The sequence below is a fragment of the Priapulus caudatus genome, unplaced genomic scaffold (genome assembly GCF_000485595.1).
Source record: "Priapulus caudatus unplaced genomic scaffold, Priapulus_caudatus-5.0.1 Scaffold29, whole genome shotgun sequence".
NCBI lineage: Eukaryota > Metazoa > Priapulida > Priapulimorpha > Priapulimorphida > Priapulidae > Priapulus > Priapulus caudatus.
Genome location: NW_014577090.1, coordinates 231,951 through 241,935, shown reverse-complemented (window position 1 = coordinate 241,935; position 9,985 = coordinate 231,951). Strand labels below are relative to the sequence as shown.

The 9,985-nt window shown below is 47.2% G+C and overlaps 1 long non-coding RNA gene across 1 annotated transcript in view; it reads right to left on the bottom strand.

The window, feature by feature from the left end:
• The window catches only part of LOC106815590, a 9,571-nt gene extending 189 nt beyond the window's left edge, over nucleotides 1-9,382 (bottom strand). The window contains exons 1-2 of the long non-coding RNA XR_001394761.1: nucleotides 9,299-9,382; nucleotides 587-593 (exon numbers count right to left, since the gene is read on the bottom strand). This is a non-coding gene — a long non-coding RNA (uncharacterized LOC106815590). The remainder of the gene's footprint in view (nucleotides 1-586; nucleotides 594-9,298) is intronic.
• Nucleotides 9,383-9,985: the final 603 nt, after the last annotated feature.

The following is a 9,985-nucleotide window of genomic DNA, read 5'->3' as shown; positions in this document are numbered from 1 at the left end:
GGGCCGCTAATTGTAGCCGAAGCGATCAGATGTTGTCGTGTCATCACGCAATTTCTTAACTTCTAGAATTCTCGACAGTTTCATACGAAATGTATATGAATGCGCATGCGTGTTATTAATTACATATATATATATTATGATACCGAGTCCGCCACTCGCTTGCCATCGTTAGTTACTCGATAATTATTCAATCAAAGCATCTGTCGACGGATACATTCATGAATAATTATTGAGATAATTGTGATATTTAATCGTCGACTATTGTCGTAACTCTTCGCGTTGTAAATAGTAACAGCGGCCAGCCAGCTGTCAGAGTCGTAATGGCTGCCCCCGCTATTCATACAGCCATTTTTATAGGCTACGGTAGAATAATTTATATGAATCGATGTGTGTTGTGTGGTGTGTGTGTGTGTGTGTGTGTGTGTGTGTGTGTGTGTGTGTGTGTGTGTGTGTGTGTGTGTGTGATCGAGACCTGACTGAAACCATTCTCGTTCACCTACTGCGGTTATGGGACGCTTATGCGCAAGCTCTCATCCAATCCCGCGACGCACTGACCATCACGTCGCCAAAGACTAAACGATCAGACGGACCTCCTTTATCGACATTCGCGCGCGAATTCCAAATGATCTCGAATTCACATCGAGGCGATGACGTCACAATCCGCCGCGTTCGTTCCCCGATGGCGGACGGCGGCACCGTGCCTCAGAATCTCGTTTGGAGAATTTTTCTACTTTCTCCGACGCGGATGACGACGACGGATTCAAATCTTGGTTTGATGATGATTTACGGCGACGGCAACAGAGCGCCGGTCACGTGCGCCGGTTGCGCATGCGCAGCTGCTAGCGCGGTAGTCGCGCGCGCACTCGACATTCGACATTTTGAGTTCAGTGCTAATATTGAATCTAATTAGTTAGAGAATAATCACATGGGACGCCCACGCGACCGTATTTGACATATGCGCAGCACCCTCATATTATATGCATCAGTATTAGATAGCCGAGCAGCTCTTTATACAGGCGTGCAGTCGTCCAATCCTGATACGGGTCTCGATACAAGCTCTTGATATAGTATTCTGTGTCACGACGTCTGACCGATACACGCATGCAGCATGCAACGCGTGCCCGCACACAGGCGCTCGCACGCACATACGCACGAACGCACGCATACACGTACGAACACACATGCGTGCGGGCACACGCACACACAGATGTACTAACACCCAAATGCACGTGCACACACAGGCGTGCGCACGCGCGCACGCACGCACCGCTGCCACCCCACACGTGCACCGTTAAGAAACACGAAAACCACTCGATAAAATAATAATTCCGACTGAAATCTCTTTCCTACTCTTGCCTCACATGCCTAGCAAGCCATAATAGATCGTGTCCGCGCGCTCTAATAACAGGTGAGAGTAATGAACGAAACGCGACGGAGAAAGGAAGCGGGGGAAACGAACGCGAACGCACGAAGACACGGGAGCACGAGAGACGATACAACGCTGTCGTAAAATTATAATATCCGTATATAGCGCATTAACAAAAACGCGAGAAAATCCTCCACACATCGCACAACTAACCACACGGAGTAGCGACTGGAAATCCCCTCACTACTACCTAACGACATTTGCGTGCTCTAATGAGGTCCGGTCTAATCGGAGACAGCGAGGATGCAGATGAACATTATAATTTAATCGTCTGCCTGATGAAAATCGAAGATATGATGACCAGGAGCCCGTCTGACGATCGCATCCTTTAGAGCTTCCTCGCGCACGCACACACACGGACACACACACACACACACACACACACACACACACACACACACATACGCACACACACACGCGCACGCGCACGCGCACGCACACGCACACGCCACACTGCCACACGCACACACCACACATTGCACACACACACACCGCACACGCCACACGCACACAAACACACACACGCACGCACGCACACATACACGCCACAAACACACACACACACACACACACACCACACACACGACACACGCACACGCACGCACGCGCACACCGCACCACACACGCACGCACGCACACAATACACGCCATAAACCACACACACACACACACACATCACACACACACACACACACCACCACACACACACACACCACACACACACACAACACAACACACATCGCATTCATATAAATACACGCACGCCACGCACGCACAACAAACACTACGCCAGAGCTCTATATGTGGCCTCTCGCAGTGCAGACTGCCGCTTCCGGTTAAAGCTTCTGCATCAAAAATCGCCGATTGCGATGACGGAGATAACCGCCTCGCCAATTTGAGGATGGAGAGATAGCAAGCAAAGAAAAACAGAGGATAATAGAGTACCGAAGTGCTGACGTCAGCGTTGGCAAGACAACGTACCGCGCTGGCTTCTACACAAGCCACTGGCTTCCATTAAACATTAACTGATGTATCCCACGTGCTTTGAAAAATGTCGTTCGGATTGCGTTGGCGTACCGCTAAAACACGAGTGTGCTGCGCTGCAGACAGCTGGTTAAAGCATCGGCTTAGCAATGTCGGATCTTACAAGTATTAATGCCATATTTTGTTAAATTTTTCTTTTGTCTAATTTTTTTTCCCGTGCTTTTCCACTTCCATCCTTTGGAAATGTCTATAAAAACTGCAATAATGACTCTCAGCAATGATGGTTACAATCGGGTACAAAACACGCACACGCAGTTGTACATGTTACCAGAGCATATGCATTGCTGTAGAACCAATAGGCTTCGTTGTCATGCCCAGCCTGACGTCCATCACTTCGGTACTCTATACGCGAGAGCAGCAGAGCAGAAGGGTTGAGAGAGGGGAGCGGCAGCGAGAGTGGGAGGGAAGGGAGGAGGAAGGGACGGGCGCGGAAAAAGGGGGGCAGGGAGGCCAGGAAAAAGACGGAGGAAGGGGGAGGAAATGACGAGAGAGCGGAGGAGCAGTGGGAGATGGAGCGCGAGTAAGGAGAGGGAGGGCAGACGCGACAGGCAGCATGGGGGAGAAGGAAAGAGACCTGAGGGGATGGCAGGCAGGGGAGCGGTGCGGGACGAAGGGAGAGAGGGAAGCGGATCAAAGAGTAACACACCACAAGAGAGAGACGAGAGACGAGAGAGAGGAGATTGACGATGAGAGAGCAAGAGACGAGGAGGCCACGAAATCGATTACACCCAGCATTAAAGCAACAAACTTTAAACTCATTTGTCACCCCGACATGATTTGCCTCACCAAGTAAGAAGAGACGAGAGCAGAGCCAAGGTATGGAGAGAGCGTGCAAGATTAAAGCGTAAGCGAGTTAGGCAAGACACAGCAGGGCAGGGAGAAATCCACGCATTTGCCTAACGATCTCGTTCTCCGCTTGATTTGCGGATTCTCGCGTTCTTGAACCGCCTCAACCTGAGATTAATTTCCGAAAGGCGTATCAAAGCCGCCGTTGATGGACGACAGTAACGCCACCGCCATAATGCACTCGTACGATGAATCCGCCCTCTATTACCTCTCCATTCCTCTTTGTCAGGTCAGGCGCATATAACCAACTACGGCCGTGCCGAGTTTTCCCACGTCTAAAGACGCCGCCATTATAGAAGTGTGGAGTCACATCAGAGCCCAGTCGATGGACAATTAAAAATCGCGTCTCTCAGCATGCGCGTTCAGCAGCCTCTAAGAAACCGATACCCTGCCATACCATTAAGGAGTGATCAAGCCGCCGTACGCATAGGAAATTATTCTGTACGGGCTGGGCAAATACGCCAGGAAATTTTCTTGTAGGCGGGGGCAAGGTACTCCCCACGCCCCTCTATAGCCCTATTTTGCTCTCCATTTAAAGCGCATACTTCTGAAAATCTCTAGGGGGTGGAGTGACGCGCCCAAACTAGCCCCCTGCCTGCCCCCTGCTCGTACGCGGCCCTGGGAAGTGATGTGCAGGTGCATACCCTGCATACATAGGGAGTGATTTAAGCCGCGCATTACTCGGATACATGGGGAGTGATTGCTGAGCGCCATACCCTAATGATACATAGGGTAGTGCATGTTGAGGCGCATTACCCTGATACATGGAGTGACTGCTGAGTGCGCATACCTGAATACATAGGGACGTGCATGCTTGAGGCGCATACCCTGACACATCAAGGAGTGATGCTGAGGCGCAATACTCCTGCATTACAATAGGCGAGTGATGTGAGGCGCATACCCTGATACATCAGGGAGTGCATGTGAGCGTGCCACTACCCTGATTACATGGGGCCAAGCTGCATGTGAGTGCATACCCTGACACATAGGGAGTGATGTGAGAGAAAGGCGCATACCCTAATACATAGGGGAGTGATGTGAGCGCGCATACCTGCATACTTAGCCGGAGGGCATTGGTGAGGCGCATACCCTGCCATACATAGGGAGCTGGCGTATGGCTTGGAGGTGCATACCCTCGTACATTAGGAGAGCTGATGCTGAGGGCGCCATACCCTGGATACATAGCGAGTGATGTGAGGCGCATACCCCTGATAATAGGTCAGTCCAAGTGAGGCGGCATACCCTGATTACATAGCGCAGCTGATGTGAGGTGCATTACCCTGATAGCATAGGCAGTGATGGTGAGGCCCGGCATACCCTGCATACATTAGGGTAAGTGATGTGCGGCCGCATACCCTGATACATAGGGAGTCAAGCTGAGGCGCATACCCTGATACATAGGGAGTGCATGTGGATGAGTGCATACCCTGATACATAGCGGAGTGATGTGATGCGCATATTGCCCTGATTACATAGGATGAGGTGTAGGCCGCATACCTTTACATAGGCGAGTGCAATGTGCAGGCGCATACCCCTGAATACATAGTGGAGTGATGTCTGAGATCGCATTACCCTGCATACATAGGGAGCTCAAGTGAGGCGCATACCCTGATACATAGGTGAGTGATGTGCACAGCGGCGCATACCCTGATACATAGGGCAAGTGATGTGCAGGCGCATGACCCTGATACATTAGGCAGTGCATTGTGAGGTCATACCCTGAGACATAGGGGAGTGATGCTGTAGCGCGCATACCCTGATTACATAGGGAGGTGATGTGAGGCGCATACCCTGATACAATAGCGGAGCTGATGCTGAGCGCGCGCACATACCCTGTATACATTAGGGCAGTGATGTGAGGCCGCGATACCCTCAATACATAGCGCGAGTGATGCTGAGGCGCGATACCCTATATACATACTGGCGAGTTTGATGCTGAGGCGCACATCCCTCATACATATGCAGTCCTCGACTGTGCAGGCCGCAATACCCTTTCATACATAAGCGGCAGGTTGCATGTGAGATGCGCATACCCTGATACATTAGGGAGTGATGCTGCAGGCGCATACCCCGATACATGAGGAGTGATGTGAGGCGCATACCCTCATACATAGGAGTGATGTGAGGCGCATACCCTGATACATAGGAGTGATGTGAGGCGCATACCCTGATACATGAGGAGTGAACTGAGACAAATACCTTGAGAGTTCGAAGCTCCTCGATGTACTCATTGTTGACAAATGTCTCGGTGGCCGTGAGGTTGATGTTGGACGCTTCCAGATCTCCTATCATCTCGTTCATCGCCTACGAACCAGACAAGAAAACAAACTGCTATAGAGAATCCCGTGCATCATTATCCTACTCACGCGTTGAGGAAAAGGAAGAGAGACGCAATCGCTAGCTAACAACGTGTTTCGTATTATCACTGTGATATTTTTCCGCATTAAGAGTATGAATTGTGATTATAACACGATACGTTAAAAAATTATTTTCGATAGAACACTTCCGAAAATTACAAAGAGGGTTTAAACTCCGGCTATTGGGCATGTTGTTATTGACGATAATGTCGAGTAACTACGTGCACTGTTCGTGTTAAAAATGATCCAGTGAACTAATGAATGAATGAATGAATGAATGAAGATATTAAGTTCACATCACTATCACTATCACATCACATTAACGCCACTAATAAAATCACAGATGGGATATTTAATGACAGCTGATGAGCTAGCTTTAAATATCCGTATGCATGTTAATATCGCGAAAATCTTCCAACCAATTTGCGTTTTTCTTCTTTACGTTATGACAATTTGCGTCTTGCGTTTCATTCTCGCACCGCCTACACCAGGCTGAATATAAGCACGTTGAAACAACCAACTTTTCGCTAAATCAACCATTCGTGAACCAACAACACGCCAGTAAACATTTTCCTTGAGCGATCAGCAGTACATGTGATGGATTCCGAAATGAAAAATGTAAATGAGAGTTTCGCACGAGGCATGCACGAGCTAGGCATGATTGCATACAATTAAACATGATTTACGAAAAGTGCCTGTCTGTATTTCATGCTAGCTACACGCAAGATATCCCGACTCGCTGAGACACTTTTTAATGGTAGCAGCAGCGCCTCTAGCGGAGAAACAGTATGTTGAGACCTTTTGCGCGAATCGGCTACTAGAGAACCGGGAAAGTACATTAGATCGTTAATAGGCTAGCGGTTTATAAATTACACCGTTAATGGACGGGACTGTTAATATATTACATTGCTAATAGATTATCCATTGATGGATTAGATAACTAATCGATTGAGCAAGAACTGAATTTGTTTATCAAAGGTGGTGTGTCCCCCGTTGGCACTATTACAACCTCGCACACTGCGCCACCTACTGATCGGCCAGGTCCCTACTCCCTAGTAGTTTTTACGCAAGAAAAGACAAGAGCGTGTCTAATAGCACTGACCGATATAACCGGACATGCCCTGATTAAGAGAAATTATATCGAATTGAATCAAGAAGTTAATGCAGACAATTGTTTTCGCTGAGTAAAGCGATACAGGACACACTGCCTTTACTTGCTTTCGGAAAATCTTCCCTGAAAACTCCCTACCTGGAAACTTAGCGTGAAATTACTTAACGTAAAATAAACTTTTAAATCATTTATTCGAGCCACAGATTCTAAGGCATAGTCTCAGTCCTTACTGTAAAACGGTCGAAGTAGACCTTAGTTAGTAAACCCTTTTTGCATTAATGCATTAATGCAACACATTCTTAACAAACCCGCGATCGGATGATTCACCGGTATTTATTTACGATGCTAATAAATTAATGGGTTAATTTACGAATAGTTGGATTAACCGTAAATGCCCCGTACTGCCATCGCACAAAAATGAGTTATCAATTAACCTGTCAACATAAATTCACTCTTAATAAATTAAATACAAGTAACGAATTGCGCTTAATTAATTATACTTTTAATTGTTCAGTCATTACTGGATTAACCATAAATTATCTATAGTTAAAATTTAGCGGTTAATTGACGGTTAACGACAGTTTGAAATTACTACACGATAACTCAACAATGGCTGCCGTGGTGATGTCCACTATACTATAACTATGAGCGTTTCGTAATTTTCCATCGACAGACGGCAGGTTTAAGTTTTAGATTTTACTTGGCGGGGAAGGAGGAATGGCAAGTCATTGTATATGGCTTTAATGAATTATGAACGTGATTACACTTTCTCCCCAAAGTGGCCGTTTATAATTGAACGTCGCCGGGCGCATATAAATGGCTGCAATATTTCACGTTGTGCTATTATTGTCGGTTAAACTATAGGCATCATTAGGCTACACGAAACCTCCATGATTCTAAAATACGTCAGCCGTTTTTGAAACACACGTTCGAATTTATTTTTTTATTGCTATTGAATAGGTTAATAAGGTGTTTCGAACGATTCTACTAGCACTATGGGGGAGAGGGTTCTAACACACCGGGTTATCGGCAAATTTTCCAATCGCAACGAGTTCAATGATATCTCATATCTCACTGATATTCTGATTTCGTTTTTCTCTGATTAGAGAGTTTTTCTTGAGCTTCATAAAATCATTGCGTCGTTGGAATCGGATAGCGATATATGTAACACACACACATGCGCGCACCTACCCTTAACGACATATACGTTGAGACTATACAACTGAAATGAATTACAAAGACGTCGTGCAATGGTGACGTAATCTGAATGTGGTCGCAACCCGCCTGTATACGCTTTTATTGCCGACACCTGCAAATCAATTTTGTTATAAGCTCACATGTTTAATAAAGGAACTATATGCGCAGCTGCTAATGTCGAGATGTAAGCGGCAGTGTTCGCAAACACGATGCGTGGCTTCGCGTGATCGCACCGAGAGGTAGCGAGTGTGTCAGCATTATAGATCGAACTACGTCATCCACATTGCCTCACGAACGACGCGCATGATCCTGCACGTAAAATAATTCTGCCACAGTTAACGAGACATTTAACACAAAATAAAGTTTTTTCCAGTATCCGTTACTCGGGGAGAATAGATGATAAAAACTACGAGAAACACCGTATCCGTGTGTGTCAAAGGAAAGTGATATCAAACGCGAGTTCAACAGCGTCGAGCGGAAACTGAGACGGTTGCAGTCGAAGATAAAAGAAGTCGCGACTGTTACCGACGTGTGGGCGAGTAGGGTAATGGCCGCCGCCGACGAAATACGAGGAGTACAAGGTTCTATCAGTCCACCTTGGTGCTATGAAAGGAACGAACGGCGATAGTTCCAACGGCATTCGAAAACAAAATGTTAGGAACGACGGCAAGCGTGGGGGAATGCTCGCGGTAATACTCCCGCATAAAAAACCACATCGACCAGAATAAAGAGTAAATAATAGAGATCTCTATTATGTACTCTTGTTCAGAATGGAACCTGACGTTACGCCGACGAGAAGCATAGTTTACCGGGCGGCGTCCGCGACGCTGGGCTCTTATGGACCATGAGCGAAAACGAACTCTTTATACTCGGTGATTCGATTATACACATGATTCGGTGCGTGGCAAAATTGTTTCTAGGCAACAACCGTGAAACGGTAACTCACAGCCGTTCTCAGGGGTTATGCAAGAGCGCCAAATGGATGTGAAATAATGCAGCGTTCCTCGTGCAAAGGAAAGGTCAGAGGTTCGACGAAACGAGCCTGTCAGTGAGAAAGCAACATACACAAGCTACGTAACGACACTGCCGAAGGCGAGCGAGTCCAATGTGGAACGCAAGACAAGCAAGGAAGATGCGAAGAAAAATGTTGGAGAAAGCAGACTGCTACATAACAGTAGAGGCGACCAGTGAAGCCTTCCGAAGGCCTTCAGATATTCAAATGTACCTAACAATGGCGTTCGGACGTTGGTTTAGACGTTTAAACTGGGCACGGGCGGGCCGACGGCACGTGAAATCCGATCTACCACAATTGCCAACCTATGCTAATGCACATAAAACGGCGCTCGGACGTCGGTCGCCGTTGACTGCCAAGATAATTTTCTTCGGCCGATCTTATACATTCAAACTAGACACGGGTGGGCCGACGGCACGTGTGCATGGTAAAATCCGATCGACAAAATTCGCTTTGCTCGCAGCATCGCGCCACGATCGCCAAGCTATGCTAAGGTACATAAAAACGGCGCTCGGACGATGGTCGCCGTTGACTGCCAAGATCATTTTCTTCGGCTGATCTTATACATTCAAACTAGACATGGGCGGGCCGACTGCACGTGTGCATGGTAAAATCCGATCTACAATATTTATTTTGTTTGCAGCATCGCGCCACGATTTTCAGAATGAAATCCAGATCGACAGTCTGTACGACTGACCGTCTAGTTAGCTTGCTGTTTAACTATTCGTAGTGCTAAACGGCTACCTAGCAAGCTGCTAACTGGGCAAGTGAAATACACTTCTATATACATGCACGCGCGTGCGCGCGCACACACACACGCACGCACGCACACACACACACACACAGCCTTTGATAAGCCGAGGTGTCAATCAGTGTGACAAGTGTCAAGTGATAGTAACACTTACAAAGTAAAAAAAAACTAATGAATATCATATGATACAGGATATCGATTCAATATATGAGCTCGCCTATTTACATATTCACGTCCCATA